Source organism: Narcine bancroftii, chromosome 3, assembly GCF_036971445.1.
Source record: "Narcine bancroftii isolate sNarBan1 chromosome 3, sNarBan1.hap1, whole genome shotgun sequence".
Classification (NCBI taxonomy): Eukaryota; Metazoa; Chordata; class Chondrichthyes; order Torpediniformes; family Narcinidae; genus Narcine; species Narcine bancroftii.
The window spans coordinates 56,736,470-56,762,294 of NC_091471.1; the positions used below are offsets into that span (position 1 = coordinate 56,736,470).

A 25,825-nucleotide genomic window follows, 5' to 3' on the forward strand; every position below is an offset into this window, starting at 1 on the left:
TGGTGGAAGACAAAGATGAGTGACAATGAAAAAAGTGAGGAAAAACAAAAAAAAATGTGCCTTCTGCTCTTCTAAATTCACAATGATAATTTGCTAGTTGACAAACATTTTTGTAGAACTCCAAATGGGAAATATGAAAATTTTGCAATGTAATTTGTGCATTCAATGTAAACCCATTTCTGATTGAACGACTGAGGCACATAAAGTCCTCTTAGTTATGTGGTCCAGCGATGTTGCACTTGTTTTAGGTAGCTGTTCACCATGTATTTCCAATGCCAGATCTAATATGCTGTTGAATGCAATTCTGAAGCTATTTGGGAGGATACCCCTAAATTGGCCCCAATACATATTCCACATGGAGACAAACCTCAGAGATAAATACATGGAATGGATCCATACCATATCCCAGACAGAAAAATAATGTAAAATGTTTAACAGACGCTGTCAGTCTCCACTGAAACACACTCACTGAACGCACTCTAATGCTTCAGGCATCTGTTGTAACGTTATCAGCATAAATGTAAATTGCTGCTATTAATATTGCTAGCAGTTGTAATTGTATAAATGGACTAAACATGTCAGCTGATATTTTTCGAAATAAAAATAAGCCTCATCATTAAACATATTAATGATAGCAATCACTTTAATTTGATTATTACAATCACACTGAAAGGATTTCTCATTGCCTTAATTTGAATTATATGCACGCTAGCTTGTGAAATTAATATAACTGATTGTACTCATTGTATCCACTCCTTACATTATCAAGAAGGTACTTTTTTTCTTTAAACTGTAGAAAATTACTATATAAATGGAGTTCAAGAAGTAACAGCCTAAAGGAAGAATTATTTGCTGTAAGAGAATCATAGTGCTGACCACCCAATTTCCTCCTGGTTTGAACTACTGAAAAGATCATCTATCAACTTGATGCTCGTTATACCCCCTGAGATCTTCAGATGAATTTGGCTAAACTACTTCAGACACCATGCCAGCCTTTGAGATGATCCTGTTAAAGACATAATTTTCAATAATTTTTTCAGCGATTTGCGATGTTTATTTCCTTTTTCTGGGCTAATCTGTGTACTTAATAATTATTAGAATGAAAGCAGTTATGATCAGAAGTTTACTAGTGTTGTGTATGCACTCACAAGATTAAGACTCGGAGACGTGATCCTTTCTCATCCTATTAGACTAACCTGGCTACTGACACACAGGTAATATATATATATATATATATACACACACACACATACGGAAGAGTGACATCATGACGTGGGCGGGCTTATACCCAACAACTAGTCCTTTGATTTACTCAAAAACAAAGGCAACTCTATTGTGCCCAAAAGGGAAACAAAAATGTTAAAAGTGCCCTATAGGTCTGATTGTCATGTTCAGTTCTCTCACAATTTAAAATGTCCTTCTTTGCCCTTTCCAAGGTATATTTGTTGCCTCTCAAACCTGACTCAAGGACCAAGACAATGGTTTGCAAACCATTGTTTTCTCAGGTGGATTGGGCACTGTTGGCTTCAAAATGACATGTGATATGCACTGCAATTCCTCATTAGGTATGCACTTTACATTCTGGGAAGGGAACCATGTGAAATAATTTATTTTCAAAATTGTTTATTTTGGTTCAAATTCCATTCTTTGCTCATGTTCAAACTATTACCCATATGTCAAATTTGTAATAAAAATTCCAGTGATGCATTTCACTCCTATCATCTGATTTCCTGCAGAACAAAGGTGACCAAACTGTCTTCACTTTTGATCATACCATGGACTCTTTCCCATAAAATTACCATGCATTCCAAAGAATTCAAATAGAATCAGATACTTCACAAAACCAGACACTTCATCCTACCTAATCCACAGTGACCTTCTTTTTACACTCATTCTACATTGATCCAATTTTATTGTATCCACCCTTTCATTAAAAACTCCCAGATTCTATCCTCACCAACAGTCCAGGTGTTAAGAGTGGCCAATTAATTTATCAAGCTGCACGCCTTTGAAAGGAGGGAGGAAATCCTGAGTCCCAAAAGGTAACCCAGGAGGGAGAATGTGTGAATTCAGACAGCATGAGAGCCCAAGATTGCACCCAGATCTCTAGCATTCTGAAGCTCTCGTTGCTACACCACTGTGACTCCCAAATTCAATCAATTTACTGTCCTTGTTAACATCAGAGATCTCGCAATTATAAATGTGCATATAAGTACCCTCAGTTTTGGTGGATCATGTCTTCCCATAGACTGTGATATCCACTCAGCTTCAGGTCCTCTATATGCCCTATCCAGTGATGGTTACCTCCTATAATTCATCCTGTAGCACATATTTTGGTCCTACATGTCATATTCTCAATCACCATCTCCTACGATATGTGTGGTCAGTGCCTACCAAAGATGACTCTTTGCAATTACCTTTTATATCATTACTTCTTTCAAATTGTAGATTGCTAGTTCAGATGTCCTATTAGATGCTGGATGATATGGGGATGAAAATCCATGTGGGATTCTATTCTTTGGCTTGGTTTCGCGGACGAAGATTTATGAAGGGGTAAATGTCCACGTCAGCTGCAGGCTCGTTTGTGGCTGACAAGTCCTATGCGGGACAGGCAGACACGGTTGCAGCGGTTGCAGGGGAAAATTGGTTGGTTGGGGTTGGGTGTTGGGTTTTTCCTCCTTTGTCTTTTGTCAGTGAGGTGGGCTCTGTGGTCTTCTTCAAAGGAGGTTGCTGCCCGCCGAACTGTGAGGCGCCAAGATGCACGGTTTGAGGCGATATCAGCCTACTGGTGGTGGTCAATGTGGCAGGCATCAAGAGATTTCTTTAGGCAGTCCTTGTATCTCTTCTTTGGTGCACCTCTGTCATGGTGGCCAGTGGAGAGCTCGCCATATAACATGATCTTTGGAAGGGGATGGCCCTCCATTCTGGAGACGTGACCTACCCAGCGCAGTTCGATCTTCAGCAGCATGGATTTCATGCTGTCGGCCTCTGCCATCTCGAGTACTTCGATGTTAGGGATGAAGTCGCTCCAATGAATGTTGAGGATGGAGCGGAGACAACGCTAGTGGAAGCGTTCTAGGAGCCGTAGGTGATGCTGGTAGAGGACCCATGATTCGGAGCCGAACAGGAGTGTGGGTATGACAACGGCTCTGTATACGCTAATCTTTGTGAGGTTTTTCAGTTGGTTGTTTTTCCAGACTCTTTTGTGTAGTCTTCCAAAGGCACTATTTGCCTTGGCGAGTCTGTTGTCTTCAGCGCTTGACGTCCTGTTTTGCGGAAACTGCCAAAATGTTTGGCCTGGAAGTCAGCCTGAAGAAAACTGAGATCCTCCATCAGCCAGCTCCCCACCATGACTACCAGCCCCCCCACATCTCCATCGGGCACACAAAACTCAAAACGGTCAACCAGTTTACCTATCTCGGCTGCACCATTTCATCGAATTCAAGGATCGACAACGAGATAGACAACAACGGGATTCTATTAAAGCAGAGAGAAATGTAGTAACCTGTGCAAACCTGCACTGTGCACCACTGCTAGAAACCCAATCTTTTTGAGACCATTGGCTTCAAAGATCGGCCTTAGAACATTAACCAAAAGCTAACAAAAGAAGAAAAATCTAACACTTTGTGACTTTCAATCAGGTGGAAGGAGAAATCTATTCCTAGTTGAAGTAACTTAGAGTGCCTGAAAAGATCCAGCAATTCAACTCCACATTTACAGTACAGGTACTCCCGACATATGTCCATGTTCCGTTCTGGATGACTAGTCAGATCACAGCATGGACATATGTTAGAATTGCCCTACCCATGACACTGAAGAATAAAACAAATTGATTTTCTTCCATTCCCTATCTCTGAATCCTTCTCGATCTCTTTGTTGCTGTAGACCTTGAGCACCCTGTGGCCTAAAATTTGTCTGACTGTCAGAATATTGAACAACAGAATCAGAAAAAAACAGGACCCAAGGAATTAAAAGGCAGTGATATATCTCAACATGGCGGCCAAAGGTTGGACAACAGCCAACATGGCGACCATCAAGGCCACCAGCCAACAAGGTGATAGGACCAATTTTCACTTTAATCACGTAAGTTTTATATTTTACTTTATTTTAAAAATAATATCAGTCATATGCGCCGATGGACGTAAATCACTTAGGACTCAAGTCTGGGAGTACCTGTATATCAGAAGAACGAACAGTCAAAACTGCATTCAAATAGGATACCAGAAGATCTGTAATATCCTCATCAATCCCAGGCTAATGAATGTAACATTTGACCATTTCTTTCATGTGGACTATTTCCATATGCTGAGAATGGAAATATTTTACTCCCTTCAGAAGTAGAACTCAGTTGCAGTACTACATGCAAGCTTGTCTAACCAAGACATCTTGCTATCTTTTCCTCAAAAGAATTGACCTCCACATTCACTCAAAATTGCTGGAGGAACTCAGCAGGTCTCATCAGCATCCATAGAACTTAACTTCATACCTTGAAAAAGGGCGCAGGCCTTTTATCTCCAGTGGAGGCTGTGAGACCTGCTGAGATCCCCCAGCAGCAATCACCGTGTCTGTGGACTTCAGTGTTTCACTCCACATTTACTCCCATATCTGGTTCAGCCTATATTCCAAATATGTGCCCTCATACTGAGGCCTATAACACCCATAACCATACACTGCTTCTGGAACCCAACAAGATAGATTCTCATATTTCTTAGATTTCACCATGAAGGATTTTTGACATGTTTCATTAACTGTTTCTCTTTCAACAAATATTACATGACCAGCTGAGTTTTCCCAGCATTTGATGTTTTTATTATTCTTTCAAAAGAACTGACTTAAGTTTCTCACAGCATGTCATATAAAGAACCAGAGAAGACTAAAGTGACAGCAGTATTTAGGAATCAAGTGGGTGAAAATAATTTCTACCCATTCTTTTCTCATAATAATGGGGATAAAGCCCACACCAGACCACCTTTTGATGTAGCAGAAGGCAGACCCTGGATCATACAAAGTAATATCAAAGAAGGTACTCCTTTGTGAGAGGAATAAACAGCATGACAGGAAGAACACCAGAGGAGCTTGTTTGATGGCAGCAAATGCAGAAATACCAGAGGATGCATGAATAACTCTGCAGAGTAAAACACTGCTAAACCACAGGCTCCAAGGAGGATCAGATCTAGAAAAAAAAACATAACACTGTCTTTCACAGCTCTATGGGAAGAATGAAACCAAGAATTAATGGCATTAAATGAGATGCAGCATTATATTTGCCTCCATAATTCATTTTAATGATTACAATAGAAATAAATTACTGTTAATATTATGTAATGTTGATGAGGAATGGATTTCTAGGCATCAATGTTATCAGCTATTACTGAAAAAAAAATAGAGATCTCTGCCCTGACAAATTTTAAGGAGAAATGCTTGATTAGTTAAACTTACATCTGGAGAAATCCTTCACAGGGTTTTACACTTCTGTAATCCTCAACATGGTTATCCAACTGCACGAAAGTCAGATACAGCAATGAGCTCTCTGAACCCTTCTCCATTAACAATGGCGTGAAGCAAGGCTGTGTTCTCGCACCAACCCTCTTTTCAATCTTCTTCAGCATGATGCTGAACCAAGCCATGAAAGACCCCAACAATGAAGACGCTGTTTACATCCGGTACCGCACGGATGGCAGTCTCTTCAATCTGAGGCGCCTGCAAGCTCACACCAAGACACAAGAGAAACTTGTCCGTGAACTACTCTTTGCAGATGATGCCACTTTAGTTGCCCATTCAGAGCCAGCTTTTCAGCGCCTGACGTCCTGTTTTGCGGAAACTGCCAAAATGTTTGGCCTGGAAATCAGCCTGAAGAAAACTGAGGTCCTCCATCAGCCAGCTCCCCACCATGACTACCAGACCCCAACATCTCCATCGGGCACACAAAACTCAAAACGGTCAACCAGTTTACCTATCTCGGCTGCACCATTTCATCAGATGCAAGGATCGACAACGAGATAGACAACAGACTCGCCAAGGCAAATAGCGCCTTTGGAAGACTACACAAAAGAGTCTGGAAAAACAACCAACTGAAAAACCTCACAAAGATAAGCGTATACAGAGCCGTTGTCATACCCACACTCTTGTTCGGCTCCGAATCATGGGTCCTCTACCGGCACCACCTACGGCTCCTAGAACGCTTCCACCAGCGTTGTCTCCGCTCCATCCTCAACATCCATTGGAGCGCTTACATCCCTAACGTCGAAGTACTCGAGATGGCAGAGGTCGACAGCATCGAGTCCACGCTGCTGAAGATCCAGCTGCGCTGGATGGGTCACATCTCCAGAATGGAGGACCATCGCCTTCCCAAGATCGTGTTATATGGCGAGCTCTCCACTGGCCACCGTGACAGAGGTGCACCAAAGAAAAGGTACAAAGACTGCCTAAAGAAATCTCTTGGTGCCTGCCACATTGACCACCGCCAGTGGGCTGATATCGCCTCAAACCGTGCATCTTGGCGCCTCACAGTTCGTTGGGCAGCAACCTCCTTTGAAGAAGACTGCAGAGCCCACCTCACTGACAAAAGGCAAAGGAGGAAAAACCCAAAACCCAACCCCAACCAACCAATTTTCAACTGCTGCAACCGTGTCTGCCTGTCCCGCATCGGACTTGTCAGCCACAAACGAGCCTGCAGCTGACGTGGACATTTACCCCCTCCATAAATCTTCGTCCGCGAAGCCAAGCCAAAGAAAAGAATAGAACAAAGAAGCTGTATAAAATTTGAATAATACTGACCAATGGTTGATCATGTTGAAGCGGTTTTCAATGACCCAGAGTAGAGTTTCTCTATTGTCTTACAGGGGAAGAGATGTAGTCAGCTTAAGCAAATCTCTGTTTCACTGCCAAACCATTCCAAACAGCAGGAGTAACTTGCCATTTTACAAACTAATGGCACAAGCCTACGGAGACCTCATACCCTTCACTTTTTGCTTGACATCCTTTTTTTTGTGACATGGCAATGTTGCAAAAATATCATAATTGCTGCTTTAGGTATTTCAGTGTTTATTCAATCTCTATCAATGACTGTCCTCCTCAGTTCAAATTAGATGCTGGATGAGTGGCACTGAGTAAATGGTTGTCTGTTCTTACTCAGCCTTTTGTGGACTTAACTCATCTCGCCGCCGTGGTAAACCTGTTACAAGAACACACCAATAGTGCTTGGGATATTAGAAAATGCATTTACCAGATGTAGTCAAGCTCCCTTGCTACAGTCATTTTTTTCATTAGTACTCTAACCTGACCCAATAAGTCACTGAAAACACTCATTAAATTTGGTTTATTAAATGCCTGGGTCAGGTTATCCACCCGTCAGCAAAACAGAAAACATTTGTATGACACAATGCTGAGTGTGCTTTCTGTTCATCACAATGCTAACCTCAGCTGTCCTGGCATTTAATAAACATTGTATTCTACATCTTTTTTAAAATGATTGAATTATTGCACTTTCATTGTTTCATAAATGTCCTTAATGATTTGGCAAACTGCTGTTTCCTTTTGATGCTTGGCAAGCTAAGAAAGGTAATGTAAATTATTCAAGCAAATTCAAAATGAATCTGTTGTTAAAATCAAGACATGGCAATATGCATTTTATCATACTACAGAACCACAGTTTATTTCTATCACAATTTCCTTCGCCAACTTTCCTCTTCTCCCTACTTTACAAGGGATAAATTTGACCTTTGCGACTTGTACAAAACATGGTCCAATGAAAATATCTGGCTGGTTTTGTCCTCATCTGACTTTGGTTTTCATTTCAAAAGGAATAGAATATAAGAGCAAGGATGTGATGTTGAGGCTCCATAAGCCACTGGCGAGACCTCACTTGGAGTATTGTGAGCAGTTTTGGGCTCCTCATTTAAGAAATGATGTTTTGACGTTGGAAAGGGTTCAAAAGAGGTTCACTCGTATGATTCCAGAAATGAAAGGGTTATCATACAAGGAGTGTTTGATAGCTTTTGGCCTGTATCCTTTGGAACTTGGGAGAATGAGAAGCGATCTCATTGAAATATTTTAAATGTTGAAAGACATAAACAAAGTAGATGTTGAAACGTTCTTTCCCATGGTGGGAGAGTCCAGGACAAAAGGGCACAACTTCAGGATTAAAGGGTGACCATTTAGAACAGAGATGTGCAGGAAATTCTTCAGCCAGAGGGTAGTAAATCTGTGGAATTTGTTGCCACAGCCAGTTGTGGAGGTAAAGTTAAAGGTAAAGGTTCCATTATTGTCATGTAATCCCACATTTGAAATGTAGTATACATGAAATTCTTTAACTTTTGTCTACCATAAGGGAGACAGAGAGTCACCACTTGTCCACCACCCCCTCACAGAAACCTACAGTACCTGGTGTTCCTAGGCAGTCTCCCCTCCAAGTATTGGCCAGGCCTGAGCCTGTTTAGCTTCTGAGATCAGACAATCTCAGGCGTATTCAGTGTATTAGGCTTCCTGAACCTTTCAGTTTACTTAAGGCAGAGATTGGTAGCTTCTTGTTTAGTCAGGGCATTAAAGTGTATGAGGAGAAGGCCAGGCAGTAGGACTGAATGGAAAAATAAATCAACTCATGATTGAAAAGCAGGGCAGACTCCATGGGCTGAATAGCCTATTTCTGCCCTTGTGTCTTTTGGTCTTTTGGTTGCAGGAAGTTATTTGGTAACAATTGAGATGGAATTCCAGGAAATATTTCCTTGCCTTATTTCAAAGAAACCTAGGCATAATAATGCACTCACTTTCAACAGTAAAGTCAGAACATTCTACCACATATACACACCATGCTCGTCTGTAAGAACAGTCAAAACTCACAGAAACATAGGATAACTAATATTATCTCAAAATAAAATTAGATTGTAGTAATAGGTACAAGTAATACGTTAACCATGTAGCTTTCACACAATTAGGCTATCCCAAATTGTTCCATGGTCATTATTCTGGGAATTTTTTTTTCTTATTGATGCCAACAAATATGGCAATCAACTTTCTGCAGCAAAGATCTACAAAAAAATGTTTGTTCATAGAAACATAGAAGATAGGAGCAAGAGTAGGTCATTCGACCCTTCGAGCCTGCTCCGCCATTCAACGAGATCAATGCTGGTCTTAAAGTTCAGTGCCCCGTCCCCGCCTTCTCTCCGTAACCTTTAATACCCTTATACTGAAGAAATATATCTAATTCCCTCTTAAATATATTTAATGAACCTGCCTCTACTGCCCTCTGTGGCAATGAATTCCACAGATTCACCACCCTCTGGGTAAAGAAATTCCTCCTCATCTCGGTCCTAAATGGTTTGCCTCTTATCCTCAAACCATGGCTCCGGGTTCTGGATTTTCCCATCATTGGAAACATCCCATCTGCATCCATTCTGTCCAGTCCTGCCAGAATTTTATAGGTCTCTATGAGATCCCCTCTCAATCTTCTAAACTCCAGCGAGTACAATCCCAATTTGCGCAATCTTTCCTCATAAGTCATCCCTGCCATTCCAGGTATCAGCCTGGTGAATCGCCTCTGCACTCCCTCCATTGCAAGAACATCCTTCCTTAGATAAGGTGACCAAAACTGCACACAATACTCCAGGTGGGGTCTCACCAAGGCCCTGTACAGCTGCAGTAAGGTATCCTTGATCCTATACTCAAACCCTCTTGATATGAAGGCCAACATACCATATGCCTTTTTAACCGCCTGCTGTACCTGCATGTTCACCTTCAGAGACTGGTGTACAAGTACCCCTAGGTCTCTCTGCACTTCCCGGAAGGAATGCATACAGAATCCTTGGGCCTTATATTTATAACTGCGGTAAACTACAATGCAGTTGCAACTTCATTGCTAACTTCTTCCAAACTGTGTGGAGGGAAGCAGAGAGACTGTTGGCGGTAGTGGTTACAAGTCAGGTGCAACCCTCCTGTGAACCAGGAATGTGAGTGCACACCTCTTGCAGAGAAAAATTCTGCAAAATAATACTATCATGTCCAGTACAGCCAATGAAATTGAGGAAGCCGACCTGACCTTTACCCCAGTCAAACTACTGTCATGCAGAAAATCACAGGCATTAGGCCTTCAATAACGTTTGTGATACTCACTGCATCTTTTAGGTGACTAGAGAAGATGATTGAAAAATCTCCTTACTCAATTTCAACCATTTTCCAGTTATTCCTTTCCCATAGAATGTTAGCTCCCAAAAATTAATCTGGTAAAATGAGAGTAATAAAGGTCTTTTTATTGTCATGTTAACAACATTTGTTTTCCTTTGTTTACCCTGCAGGCAAATAGGTGCCACTACCCCACCCCCACTATGAGAAGGAGAAGACAAAATAGAGTTCTGAGAGAAACATCAGGTCTGTGGATCACACCACCTCCTCCTGTTACTGCATTACCTCCACAGCCACAGTGACTCCTTTCCAGTCCAGTGGTGAATTCAAGCACGAGTCATCCTCTTCTTGGTCCCTGGTTCCCAATCAAGAAGCTGTCACCCTCCGAGGCCCTTGGGGAAGCCTGAAGCCAGTTGATGTTTGTCCTCACTGATATATTAATCAACATCAGAAGTTGATAGCTCTTTGGAGAACACAAGTAGCTGAAAGAGAAGCTTAAACTTTGATTATGACACTTCATCAGAAGAATGTGAACACTGAGTTTGAAGGATAACAGGAGCTTTTTTAAAATCAGACTGTGACTAATCTGCAACTTCTGTTTTGATGTTTGATTTTTAGTATTAATGTTTGTTCTGATTCCCTTTTAATCAATGATGATGCTAATTACACAGAGCAAACAACTTAAACCATTTGACAGTGAAATTGTTCAAACAATCAATGTGGTGCTAATTGCAAAAATACACATTTCAGCTCAATAACAAACCAAGATTTTAATCTGCATGTGCTTTTCATTCTCAAAGTCCAAAGGTCAACCTGAAATATTAATTCTGCCTCTCTCAACACTCATGCTGGTTGGATTGATGTGTGGTTCCAGCATTTTCTCATTTTATAATTTGCTTTTTAAAAAAGTTTCCCTTAAAACAAAGCAATATAAATGACCTATGAAAATATTTTGTACTTCCTTAAATGTCTAAACGTTCATTTAAAAATAATCAGTTTCCTCAACACCAGAAATCTATGTAAAACATTGAAATTAAAATTTTCAATGATTGAAACCTGTCAATAAATGTGTAGAGCTAATAGGCAGCAAGCCAAATGATGGTTAAAAATGCACCAAAATGCTGGAGGAACTCAGCCAGTCTTTGCAGCATCCATAGGAGACAAAGCTATATTGCTGACGTTTCAGGGCTGAGGCATTCTTTTTGGAATAATTAGAATGTAATGATATTTGTTCTTTAATACAATAACTTGATCAAAGGATTAATTTAATTTCATAAACTACAGGAAGAAAACTTGAGTGGATAAAACCCTATAATTGAAACCAGACATTGACCAACAATAGATTATGATGCATGGTACTTCTCCTTTTCTTTCTTTGGCTTGGCTTCGCGGACGAAGATTTATGGAGGGCTAATGTCCACGTCAGCTGCAGGCTCGTTTGTGGCTGACAAGTACAATGCAGAAGAATACTTCTCCAGGGAAGTGTTATATATCGTACCTTGTTCATCTTATGAAAAGGTTTTAATGCTCCAGGTCTTTTGGCGTTTCTGATGTTGATGAGAAGTAACAGTTTATTCCTATTATTGGATTGCTGGAAAATCATGGGTTAATTCTGTGGACAATTAGAGAAACTGATCACTTTTTGCAAACCAATAACCAATAGAGAAAAAGTTTTAAAACACATCAATGTTGGAGGAACTTAGCAGGTCTCGCAACATCCATTTGAGGTAAAGATATAATAAACAATGTTTTGGACCTGAGCCCTTTTTTGCAGAAAACTTTCCTCAAATGTGCTGATACATTTCTAACAACTTTTTAAGTCCTGAATTTAAAATATCGCCTCAGCAGGTCCAATTATATATTTATGATATAAAACTGATATTACATACAGATATTGTTAAAGTTTAATTTTACACAAACACTCCCATGCAAGCCTGTGCACATGCACATATGCACACGCATGCACACACGCACACACACACACACACACACACAAAACTGAGTATTAAAATTTCTCATGCATGTTCATACTATAACTGAAGTCATTAATATAGCTCCTTTGCAAAATGATTGTATGGTTACACATAACATGAAATGGTTCATCTGTTTTCATGTATGCACATAATTCAAAGGAGCATGGAATGTTTTCTTGAGTTGATTGCTCATAGAAGCATTCAAATTAGAACTAGGAAGGGCTTGCCTCTTCATTTAATTGGATATTGAATGATCAGACAGTGACCTTCACTCCACAGACTATGAACATTGACCTCTTTACTGATCAAGAAGCAATCTGCCTTGATTTTACAAATATTCAAAAACATTTTTCATTTGACATCGAGAGTTCTAAAGAATTACAATTCGCTGAAGGTAAACAGAAATCTCCTCATTACTTGAGGGAAATTATTTTTAAGCAGCAATTCTCTGTACAAGATTTTACCACGAGAGGAAATATTCCTTGCACATCCACCCTGACATGACCCCTCAAGATGCTTATGCTGTAATATTCTTATTATAACCCTGGCAAATACTGATGCAAAGAATTAAAAGGGGAATCTGAATATTCATACAGACACTGGCGGTGGTGTGGGAACAGTCTTAAAATTGTCAGAAACTTGATTTTGTCGTGGGGTTCAAACCAAAATGTCACTCAATCTTTTTCTTCTCCCATTGATACTGCTCATCCCAATAAATTCCTCCAGCTGCTCTTTTTTTTGTATCAGGAGAACTTTATTCTTCAAATAATGCGATTTGGCATTTGTCATCTGCTTTTAGAGACCAAAATGAGATTTGGATTAACAACCTGAAAGTTCTGTGTTCCCTATGAGTTCCTGGCTTTCAGCAAAAGTTCACCTGCAGAGTGTACAGACAAATACACATGAAACACAGAAGTTCACATTATATATAAGCAAATATTTAAGCAAACAATGTTTGCCCTTTTCTTGCTCTCCCTCTCGGACAGTTGTCACAAACCGTTATCTATCTATTGCCTTTCATGGAGGCTGCCTGGAGCACCAAACTCCTCCAGCATTTTGTAAGCTGCTCCAAAAAAAGTGTCTTATTTATTCAAGGACTCCTCCTATACTGTCAAGTTGAAACCATCCAATGATTTTTTTTAAGCACAAAGACCAAATGACACAGTTCATATAGAAGCAGTAATAAAAAATATAATAATGATGGTCGCAATGATGCTAACATATTTTTAAAAAAATGGATGCTCTATTATTGTGCATGGTTGGTCAGTGGGAGGTTCCCACTATTGGAATAGTGGGGACTTCTCAATAGCCAACTACTTCATTTCCATGCCCTATTCCCACACCGACATGTCTGTCCATGACCCAATGGACTGACAAATCTGAAAATTGAAGGAACAACACCCAATATTCCATCTGGACATCTTCCAACAAGATGGCATTAACATCAAATTCACCAGATTCTGTTCGGCACCTCCTCTATCTCTCTCTCTCTCTTTCCTATCTCTCTGCTTCCTTTCCTGCAACTCTCACCCTCTTCCTTCGACATTCAGAGTTCTCTCCTTGAACTGGATCAGAGGCCAATCCATCGGACCATAAGAGTGGCAGAGAGGATCACTGGAGTCTCCCTTCCCCCATCGACATGATCTACTGGGATCTTTATCTAAAGAGTGCACCAAAAATTGTTTCGTACTGGGACAATCAAATGACAATAAACTTGATTTGACCTGACTTGAATTTGGAAGAAGGGATATTAACATCTAGTCCTACATAACGTACCTTTCTCATCTTTGTACACCTCTACCTCTCCACTCATATCCAGCCATGACCCTTGCCTGTTGGTCTGTGTTCCTCTTCCTGCCCCTATTCCCTTCTTTCCTACCATTTTGTTTAGGCAACTGCCTGCCTTTTGGTCATACCTTGACAAAGGGCTCAGGGCCGAAGTTTTGATAATATATCTTTGCTTCTTAAGGACTTTACAGGTTTTCTCCAGCACATTTTTGTATTAAAGAATAGGGAATCCCCAGGTTAAAAATAAGTTTTTTTTTAAACCTAGGTCTTTAACTCAAATTTGTATATAATTCGGAACAAGTACCTACAGTCCTTATTTAGTGTCAGTTAGTCAAATGTTTATCTAGGTATACAGCATATATAGTATATGTTTTTACCTTTCTATGCATGTAAAATGCTTCAGAAACATTTCCAAATATACTACAGCATCATAAACATAATAATATCATACATAATTGGATGATGTAGTAGAAGATGATGAAGAGATGTCTACTATTGGAGAGGATGGACCTGGTGCTGAAGAGACAGGGTTTGATTCTGCTGCTGGGGTGGGGTGGGGGGGGGGGGGGGAGAGGGTTTACTACTGGAATCAATTTCTTGAAATAGACATTAAGGGAGGTTCGTACAGAGCTTTTTGTTTTCTCATCATAGATTCAGGGCTTTTCCCCTGGTAGATTTGTTATAGTACAAATACAGTACAGGTGTACGAGGAGGTGGAATCAGCTGCAAAGAAGAATCTGTTCATTTCTAGCTGCCTTTAAACCAAGTAGGTTCACGTCACTTGTAAACCAGATGAAATAAGAGTATACATACCTTTTTTAAATCATTTTTTGATTTTTTTTAAGACATACAACACAATGAAGAAAAGGGAACACAACTGAAAATGCAGTATCACATATGTATATATTAAGATAAAACTTCACACAGTATAAACCTGTTCCCCCTCCACTGTGATGTTGGAAATTTAAAAAAAGTTAAATTTTAAAAAGTATTGTATAAAAATAAACACCTAACCCACTCTAATAAGAAAAAAAGAAAAAAAAACTAACTAAAAACAGCTGAGCAGCTTATCCTGAGGGTTACATGTATTTTGTAGTGTTTGATTCCTACTGTGATTCAAAAAAAAAAGGTAAGGCTCTATCTCATCTGAAAGAGTAAATACGCCTAATCACATTAGAAATATTTGCGTCATATGAAAAAAAAATGTTACGATTAATCTAAAATTTCACTGATGAATCAAATATAGGATATCTAATTTTTGACTAAGCTGAGACAAGACATAATATGAGAAACCCATTGAAATACTATTGGCAGTCTAGAGTCTTTTCATTTGAATAGGATGGCTCTTTTAGCTGACAATGTAGAGAAGGCCACAACCCATTCAACAAGTGCAGAAAACACTCCCTATGACTCATTCAATAACCCCAAAAAGAAGTTCTTGGATTGTGTTGTAACTCCACCTGAAATACAGTTGAAAAGATATTAAACATTTCTTTCCAATAGTTTTCAAAGGATGAACAAGACCAAAACATATATGTCAATGTAGCAAATTTAGATTTACATCTGTCACAAATACGGTTAATATGAGGAAAAAATACTAGTCAGTTTATCATTGGACATATTAATTGGATTAATGAAAGTTTGTTATACATAGAAGATATATTTACAAGTTTAAAAATCTTGTGCAAAAGATCTTCAGATAAGGGTCTTTCAACTTCCAGTTCCAAAGCCTTTTTAATCTTATCATGAAGTAATGGGTGTAATATTAATCATATATCTTATATAATATCTTATATTATATAATCTTATATAATAATCTATATGATTCCAATTAATCCATTCTGAGATGCATTCAATTGAAAAATATTATCAACTAAATCTGGTGGAAATACAAATGGAAAATCCAGTAATACGGTATTTAATAAATTTCTAATCTGTAAATATCTAAAAGGATGAGTATTTCACAAGTAATATTTACTTGCAAACTCTTCAAAAGACATTAAACAACTTTGCTTAAATAAATTTGCAAAAGAAACAATACCTTTGATTTTCAATATAGAGAAATATTGATCAATTATTGATAGTCGCCGAAAAGTATGCATTAGATAAGACAAAGATTTTTTAAATTAAAAATTTCCTAAATTGGAACTAGATTGCAATATAGGTTTGGGTATTAGACAGATCTTTATTGCCTTGGAAAAACTAAATGGAAGTGAGTTACCCAATAAAGAGGCCATTGAATTATGCTGTATGTATTTCAATTCTAAATCTGTCCATAATGAGTGATTAATGTATTAGAATAAAAACTCCAAAAAGTTAGCGAATATTAGCAGCCCAATAATAAAATCTAAAATTAGTTAAGGAAATACCACCATCTTTTTTTCAATTTTTGTAAATGAAATTTACTAATTCTAGTATTTTTGTTCTTCCAAATAAAGGAAGAAACCATTTGAAAAAAAAAATTCATGATGAAAATTGAAATTGCTTGAAATAAATATAAAAAATTAGGTAGTATTATCATTTAACTGAATTAATATGACCTATTAAAGATAATGATAATGGAGACCATCTAGAAAAAGACAATCTCACATACTTGAATATAGGAGAACAATTATGTTTATAGAAATCTTTAAATCCTTTAGTAATTATAACTCCTAAGCATGTGAAATTATCTCTAACAATCTTTAATGGAACTTGAGTGAAGATAGGGACCTGAATTTCAATTAGAAAAAGTTCACTTCTATGAAGGTTTAATTTTTATCCCAAGCAAGAGCTAAATTGAGAAAACACAGGTAACATAACAAGATGGCTCCTTCAGGATCTCAAATATAAACTAATAAGTCATCTGCAAACAATAAAACCATAAGAGTTACTCCATCTCTGACTATTGTTTGAACCTCATGAGAGTCTCCAAGGGCTATTACCAGAGGTTCTAAAGCTAGATCAAATAGCAAGGGATATGTTATCATTATTATTAATAACTACCATAGTTATTAATAATAACTATGGATCAATTTAATCCATACCAAAATTAAATCTCCTTAATGTTTCAAAGAAATAGTTCCACTCCACTCTATCAAAAGCTTTTTTCAGCATCTAGAGAATCTATACATTCCATAATTGTGTCTGAAGGGGAATAAATAATATTCATTAATCTATGAATGTTAAAATAAGAATAGCGATTTTTAATAAATCTGTTCTGATCTTTAGATATAGCAGAGGGAAGAATATTTTCCAATCTGCAAACTAGAATCTTAGAAATAACCTTAAAATCTGTATTCAACAAAGCAATTGGCCTATAGGAAGTACATTCAGTCAGAACTTTATCTTTTTTTAAGAATAATTGAAATTGACACTTCGTAAGAAGTTGCCAGTAAGGTCCCAGAGAAAATTGAATTTTCAAATAATTAAAATAGTCGAGGAGTAAGTAAATCAGTAAATGATTTTAAAAATTCCACTGTAAAGCCTTCCAGACCTGGGGCCTTGCCAGATTGAAGAGAAGATATAACTTTGGAAACTTCTGACTCTGAAACTGGAGCTTCCAAAAATTTTGATCTTCTGATGATATTTTAGGAATATTCACAACCTTTGGGAAAAAAAAAATCATTAAAATAGAATTATCAGGAAATACATATTTGTTATAAATCTGAATAAAATTTCTGAAACTTTACTAATTTCAGCATGATCAAAAGTAAAATTTCCACTCTTCTTGTGTATCTTTCTAATTTGTCTTTTAGCTGTAGCTGCCTTCAACTAACCAGCTAACAGTTCACCTGATTTCTCTCCATGTACATAACATTGAGATTTAATTTTAAGTATTTGATTCTCGATGGGATAAGTTAATAATAATAAGTCATGCTGAGTTTGAAATTCTACTCTTTCCTTATAAAGGTCCATACTAGGTATTATAGAATATAATCTGTCAATCTCTTTAATTCTGTTAGCAACTAATATCCATTCATTTTTGGAATCTTTATTAAGTCCAGCACAATAAGATTTTTTTGTCCTCATAGAAATATTTTAAGTGCATCCAAAATTACCAAATTGGACATTCCTTAAGTGGAATTTGTCTGAAAAAAAAAAGAAATAAATCAGATAATGAAGCTAATGAATTTCTCATCCTAAAAAAGAATAGAATTGAACCAGCATTGTTCACTTCTGGAAGTAACACCAGAGATTTCAACAGAAAGCTTAAAAGTGCATGATTAGAAACAGAAATAATGTTGTATTCACATTTCCTTATTGAAGGCACCAATATCAATAAAAAAAAATATTCTAGAATATTTATGGTATACATGAGAAAAGAAAGAATTATTTTTTTTTCCTTAAGGTGTAAAAATCTCCATGTATCAACTAAATCAAAGATCAACTGGAAAGAGTTAATATAACTATCTGATTTATTTGGAAGAATCTGAATGGTGGGGGACATGTCAATCAAAGAATTTAAGCAATATTTAAATTCTCCACCCATAATCAACATGTATTGATACACATTAGGGAAGGAATTAACAACCTTTTGAAAAGATTCATGACAGTCAATACTAATATCTTATATATACCTTCTTATTTGTGAATGAACTAATAATTATTACAAATCTTCCTGCTACATCAAATATTCTATTAAGATGTACAAATTGAACCATGGAATTAATAAAAATTGAGACACATCTAACTTTAGCTTGAGAAAGGGAGTGTAATTGTAACCCCTTCCACAATTAAATAAAACAATATTCATCCTTTTCTGAATGTGCATCTCCAGCACAAAGATAATATTGGCCTGGAATCTTTTAATCATATTAAAAAAAAAATAACATTTTTTTGTTTAATAGGGTGGTTAAGGCCATTCAAATTCCAAAAAAACATTAAATATATTTACAGCCATATTAATATTAGGATTAATAAAATTAAAAAGGAAATCTTATTGCGCATGTACAAGCACATTCCAAAGAGGGCAATAGAGCACACCATGAACCATAGGATAGGAACAAATGATGAATTCCACAACCACTTAAAGCTGCTCAGGGGGAAAAAAAAGCTTATACTAATTGACCCCAGCCCCACTTCTCAAAGCCAAAAAATAATTCAATAGGAGGGCAGCAAGCTAAAGCTACTCATCCCTTAACCCCTTTCTCCAGCTGGGAACACTCTAAACAAGAATTACAAAGTCATGTAATTCCCACACATTATAGACAAAACAAACTGAGTTCTGTGTAGCAAGCCATCAAACAACAAGATCAACTGTCTAGAAATTACAAGCCTGAAAAAAAAATTGCCATTTTACAAACCAATATAATATTGACTGTTAATTAATTAATAAAAAAAATCACCAAAGGTGATTAAAGGTAAAGTTAATATGTATATATTAAAAAAGGGGGAAATCACCTATTACCTTTTATTGAAGCAAAAAAAAATAGAAAGAGAGAAAACAAAAAGAAATGGGAAAATTCAAAAATATCTTCTGCCATGCCATCTCATAACTTGGAAACAGTTCATGTAGATTACTACAGAGTGGATGTATCATCTTTCAGTTACTTCCAAGCTTGATCTGGAGTAGTAAACCATTCTTAGGGAAAACCTTCAGATGTACAGGGAAATGAAGAGAAGGACAAAGTTGTTTTTATAGAGTTCTGACATAACTTCTTTAAATTTCATTCTTTCTGCCAAGAATTCAGGGCAGTAATCTTCCACAATGTGAATGGAGATATCATGAAATTTCAGCATACCTTATCTACGATCCTTTCTGATTATAGCTTCCTTTGTTTGAAAATAATGAACGCAGACGATGACAGGTCGAGGTTTAACTTTGGGTGGAGGTTTTTAACTCAGAGCATGATATGCCTGATCCAAAATTGGAGGTTTACTCATCACTCCTTTAAATAACTCAAACAGCATGAATGTAAAAAAAAATAATTGAGTCAGAAGCTTCCATGTCTTCAGGATGTCCAAAAATACATACATTCTGTCTTCAGTTTCTGCTATCTAGGTCAATAGCTTTATGCTTTTTTTTTGCAAATCAGCTGCAGTCTCTCAAAAATGTTTTTTAGAGGCATCAAATCTTTTTTTTCAAAGTGTCAATATGATCTGACTGATCTTGATAGTCTATTGAAAGCTTGTTATATTGTTTTTCTAAGTCATCAAAACTCCCTTGAAACTTTGTAATTTTCTGATTCAGTGCCTCATAATACAAGTTCAAATTATCAATTTTAGCTTCTAATCTTGTGAGAATTTCTTCAACAGATTGTGAAGCTTCCGTTTTAGAAATTTTTTTTTCCATTTTTCCCTTGCATCGATTCAAGAATGGACCTTCCACTTCTTAACTTTGTCATTTAGAGGGATTTTTTTTTTTTTAAATTCCCAGAAAGAACAGCTTTTACAAATTAAAATAGCTCTTAAGTAGTGGGGAAAAGGGTGTTAGATGTTCAGGAGTAACACCAAAAATGTGTTGAAGTCTTCACCCATTATGTAGTTAAAACACCTGATTGGAGGTGGAAAACCCAGAGTTGCCATATCAACATTTCAAAACCTTATTTTGAGAATTTGGATATTAGCAAGAAGCAGCCTTCACCAGAAATATAAGTTATCGACAAAATTAAAGAGGTTATGGATCATGTGTTGAATCAAGCTGATTCTTGTGAGGGTCACTTAAAAGAAAACATTGTTCCAGTCTGTCTATCTAATTCAAGTATTTTGCAGAATTTGGATGAGAAATTGGATCATTTGCAGCCCCAGGAAAAGGAACAAATGAAATAGCAAATTATAAAATTTAAAAAATTGTTTCCAGATGTGCCACAGGTTCTCTGTAGCTTGTCATGATGTTAATGTTGGAGATGCAAAACAGCATTGATATAGAATGAATATTGAAAAATCTAAACAGGTGGGTCAAGAATCATATTATTAGGTGTTCTATTTCAAATTGGAGTTCGCCTTGTGTCCTTGTCCCTAAACCAGATGGGAAAGGGTTAGATTTTGCGAGGATTATAAAAAAGTTAGTGTGGATAAGGTCAGAAAAGCTATTTTTTAAAAATCAAGATAGACTTATTAAAAGGTTATTGGTGTATTCCTTTAGAGATTTTTTAAAAAATCACATTCATAACACCTTCAGGTTTATATGAATATGATGTTCTACCATTTGGTGTTATGTTTTTAATAGTTATTAATAAAAATTATTGTTTTGAAGATATCATTGACTTATTGAATTTCTACTGATGGACTAGTATGTAACACACAACAAGAGTTTATATCTGAATAAATATGAGATAATTTGACTGTAGATATATGGGCACTATGTACAACTTTAAATTGAAACAATGATGTGCACAAAAAGTTTAACTCCTGTTCCCTGGTCATTTTAATTTGGACTAGAGGGGTATGTCTCATACCCACCAACTTATCATAAATAATGGATATTAAACCTTTACAAGAATATATCAACAATGTTTGCATCAGGTGCCCCAGGCACCTGAGATTGAAGAAAATGCCTGATTTGCAGGTATATGAAAAAAAAATGAGTATTTGGTAAATTAAAATTTTAAGAAAGCTGTTCATACGACACAAAGCTACGCATCTATTAAAAAGAAATTATCCCAGAGGTCTGTGACTACGTAGTCATTGAACATTTTCAAAATTGGAGACTGATATATTTTTGAATGCTAACTGTGATTAATTTCAAAGTGAGAAGATCAAAATATCCACTCCTGTCCATTAGAATTTATACAACAAACTTTAAAATCTGGCTTGGATACATGATCAGTGTTTCAACTCAGAGGCTAAACCAAGGGTGGTCAAATTTACTTAACCTAAGAGTCACATTCATTAAACTTCAGATGCTTGAGGGCTGCAAGGCATGAAATAAAACATTACATACACGTTTTTTCTCTTAAATGCACATTTTGTTACAAATGTGTAATGTAAGTATTAAGAAATACATGGATGAAATAATATTTATTTGTGTACAGTATATAGTTTTTAAACTACTTGTTTATTAGTTTCAATAATTAGAAAGTATAAATACAATATATACATGTGTAATAGTTGAATTTTGTGGACTAATTTTTTGGGTAAAATTTAGGGGGTCAACTATTATATGCATACTACCTTTGACTGCGGTATGTAACTGTGTCATTCGGGGAATTGGGAACTCAGATGAGCAGGTGGTTGGGGTGTCAGGAGTTCAGATAGGGAGGCAGGCAGTCAGGGCCTGGATGAGAGTCTGCTGTCTGTGGTCAGGGCAGCGGGGTGACAGGATCTCCAGTGGGTGGGCGGGTGGCCGGGGCCAGGACTGATTGGTAAGTCCAAGTTCAGTGCTCAGATGGGTGGGCAGGCAGCTGGGGCCTAGGTGAAAGTCTGCAGTTGGGGTGTCAGGAGCTCCACAAGCTGCACATTATATGTCAAATAGCCACATGTGGCTTGGGAGCCACAGTTTGGCCATTTCTGGGCTAAACTGTTATTACTAACCAACAAATGAGAAAGTGAAGTTGCAGAATCAAAAATAAAATATGAAAAGGCAAGCCAGTTCTCCAAAATATTTTGTCCAATATAACCACCTTCGAATCTAAAAATCTAAATAATGTTTTTCTTTTCTACTTTATCGAATATTGTATTCCATTGTAACAAATAAGGTCATTCTTGGATATTAGTAATATGCAATAAATATCGTTACCTAACCTATTACACTCTATTTTCAAAATACTCTCTGATGACTAAGACAACAGTTTTTGAAGATAGATTCTAGCACAGAGTGTATCAGTTTTAGGAAAATGCAATCATTCTGTTGAGCAAGCAACCAACAAGCAAAGCAGCAGCAGTGGCCGCACTTTCTCTATTCGAATCTCTTCAAACCTTTCAATGCATATTTTGCTAACAACACATTGGATGTCATTTTGATTAATACAATTCCAGCTTGCAATTTATAAGAAGTTAATTTGTGCCATAAGTGGCTCCTCCCCAGCTCTCCATCCTCCCTTTGGTACTTGCCATCTCTCCTGCTCACTTTAGTCCTGAAAAAAGGTCCAAACTCAAAATGTTGACTATTCTTTTGTCTCCATAGATGTTAGCTTTCCAAGCTTCTCTTCATTTGCTCAAGGATCCGGAATTTCTTCTGTTATCCTATGCAATGTTCCTGACTCCAACGATATCCCCATACAGTATTTCCTATCCAAATAATCTTCATGCCTGCAAGCACATATCACCTCATGTTAAAACATTCTTCTTTAGTATTTCTCCGCTTGCTACTGCCCATTATCATTTACATTATTTTAATGTTTAGCCTGCTATTCATATTTTTTTTTTCTAATCTAATAGTTAGCTCTGAAATTCAATCATTGGATTCAATACGATTAAAATAATTATCTTACTCATGGACTTTCTTCTCTGGTATGCTTTGATTGGAAATTTGCACATTTAAATTCTTTCCTTCAAAATAAATATTGGTTTTATGATTAAATTGTGCAAATGTTATTAATAATTTTACAATTTAAATATATTTAACATATCTTCACAAAACTAACACAGTAGCTTCAAATTATTGAATAAATTGTGTTGTATGGACAGGTTAAATCCATGGATAATTTTGCAAAGAATCAACTTTAAAACAATTATGCAAATGATCAGAGAAATAACTCTTCATTGTACTTTCCAGGCTCACAACTGTGAGAACAATTTTATTTACTCAAGGATATTTAATATTTTAACACTTTTAAGCCCTATTGGCTATTTAATCATACATATATTTTCATAAATTTTATTCTTCACATTGCAGCAATTTCTCCAAATGACAGTAAGTGGAGATCATTCAGGCCTGATCCTCCCTGCTAGAGCCATGACCTTTATTTCCCATGTGTACGTATACTTGGGCCAAACTTTAGGAGCTTATCTTGTGCTTCTTCCATATCCAAGAGCTTAGACGTATGCTGTCAGTGGTGGCTAGGTCACAAGTGGTAGACTAAGGAGGTCCATCACTCGACAAGTCAATGAAACCAAGGGTGAGATATTGCTATATGCAATGGATTTTTAATATTTTTGACACAAATTTAGCCTGAAGAGACATTTAGTGACCAGTAAAACTGAATTAATTAAAATTTATTGCAAATAAAGTTAGCTAAAACATCTCATAATTTTAAAAGCAATTACAATAATAAAGTGAAATAACTCATTAAAAATAATTGCATTCCACTTTGCCTCCTAAATCTGTGGAATCAATAGGTTCTTGGATTTTGCATTCAATTATCATAAGTTGAAAATTAAAAAAAAATCTCATTAGTTTTCCAATATAATATGACCGGCATACTCCCCTTTTGTTTCAATGCAATATACTTTGGAAATATTGGCAGAAAATATTCAAACATTGAATACCAAAATGATGAAAAAGTGTAACATGTAACTTATACAATACACCGTTGTCACATTGAACATGGAACATAACACAGGAACAGAACATTTGGCCCATGATATCTGTGCTGACCAGGATGCCAATTTAAGCAACATCTATTGGCACTTCTTGCATTTTCCTCTATTCCCTCCCTGTTCATGTGTCTGTCAAGATGTCTTTTCAAAGTTGCTCTCATATCTGCTTACTCCATTTCTCCTGGCAGAATACTCCAGTGTTAAAAAGGAAACTTGCCTCGTAAATCTCCTTTAAATGTCCCCCCTCTTGCCTGAAACTCATCCCCTATAGTATTTAACACTTCTACCTTTAAAAAAAATAGATTCAAAAATTTACCCTGCCTATCCCTCTCATACTTATATATTCTTCAATCAGGTCACCTTCCAACGAAGAGGAAAACAAATTTGTTCAACCTCTCCTTATAGCTAATACTCTTCAATCCAGACATCATCCTGGTCAACCTCTCCAAAACCTCCACATCCTTCATCGACTCAGATATAGAATGAGATGCCTAAAAACCAAATGGCACTGATATGGACAAACACAAGTGTCTTCACGTTACTTCTCACTACCAATGACACTGAAGCAGAAACAAAGTGAAAGGTTTCAGGTGATGAGAAATGTTAATCTGTTTTTATCTTCTTGATGCTTATAACTGTCATGTTCTTCCCCACAGGTACAATTTTTAACTTGGCTGGCTGGGTGGTTTTGATAATTTAAGTGCCTACCACTGCATACAGAATAAATTAAAAATCAAAACTGCTGGAAATGGTCACCAGTAGATTAAGCCTTATTAGAAGCCTTATTCCTGAATACACCTGAGATTATCTGATCTCAGAAGGTAAGTAGGCCTGGTCAGTTCTTGGAGGGGAAACCGCCTCGGAACAAGAGATGCTGCTAGTTTCTGTGAGAGGTACTGGAAAAAAAATAGTGACTTTCTGTCTGCCTTACGATAGACAAAGTTAAAGAACTTAATGTATGTTACATTCCAAATGTAGTATTACGTGACAATAATGAAACCTTGACCTTTACCTTTGTGAAAGAAAAAAACAAACACTTCAGGGTCAATTAGCTTTCAATGCAACTGTGTTTTGATGAATTATCACTGATCTGAAACAAAAGTGTGAAAGGAAGCCACCTCTGACTGGCAGTTCCAAAGTTGTGCTCCTTTTTAATGTTTATGAACCCACCAGAATTTTGTTCCAAATTATTTAATGGCTCTAACTTTAACCACCTGTCATTAGAAAAAAGCTTGAAGGCAGAATATGGAGTGTGTCGGATTGCATAAATAAACAAATGTCTTTACAGACACTTGAACAAGTACAGAGGTATAAAGCCAAATACCTCTTTCATTCTTTCTTCATCCAAATCTATTAGTGTGGGCATCTATTTCCTTTCCCCTCCAGCCTCCAATTAAACACATCCAGTGTATTCACCTCACCACTTTCTGCCAAGATAACTTCCATCATCTCAACACCCTTTGGGTGAAAGGTTTCTTCTGAATTTCCTCTTGGGTTTTTGATTTTTGGTGACTGTTTTAATTTGGAGATCTCTAGTTGTATTCATC

General features: G+C 36.9%; 1 long non-coding RNA gene across 1 annotated transcript; it reads right to left on the reverse strand.

Moving 5' to 3' along the window:
• Positions 1 to 10,171: 10,171 nt before the first annotated feature.
• On the reverse strand, positions 10,172 to 17,456 carry LOC138756115 (uncharacterized). Its single transcript, XR_011352762.1, has 4 exons — positions 17,353 to 17,456; positions 11,615 to 11,728; positions 10,402 to 10,598; positions 10,172 to 10,214 (listed from the first exon to the last, which is right to left on the reverse strand). It is a non-coding gene; the product is annotated as an uncharacterized lncRNA (long non-coding RNA).
• Between the last annotated feature and the right edge of the window lie 8,369 nt (positions 17,457 to 25,825).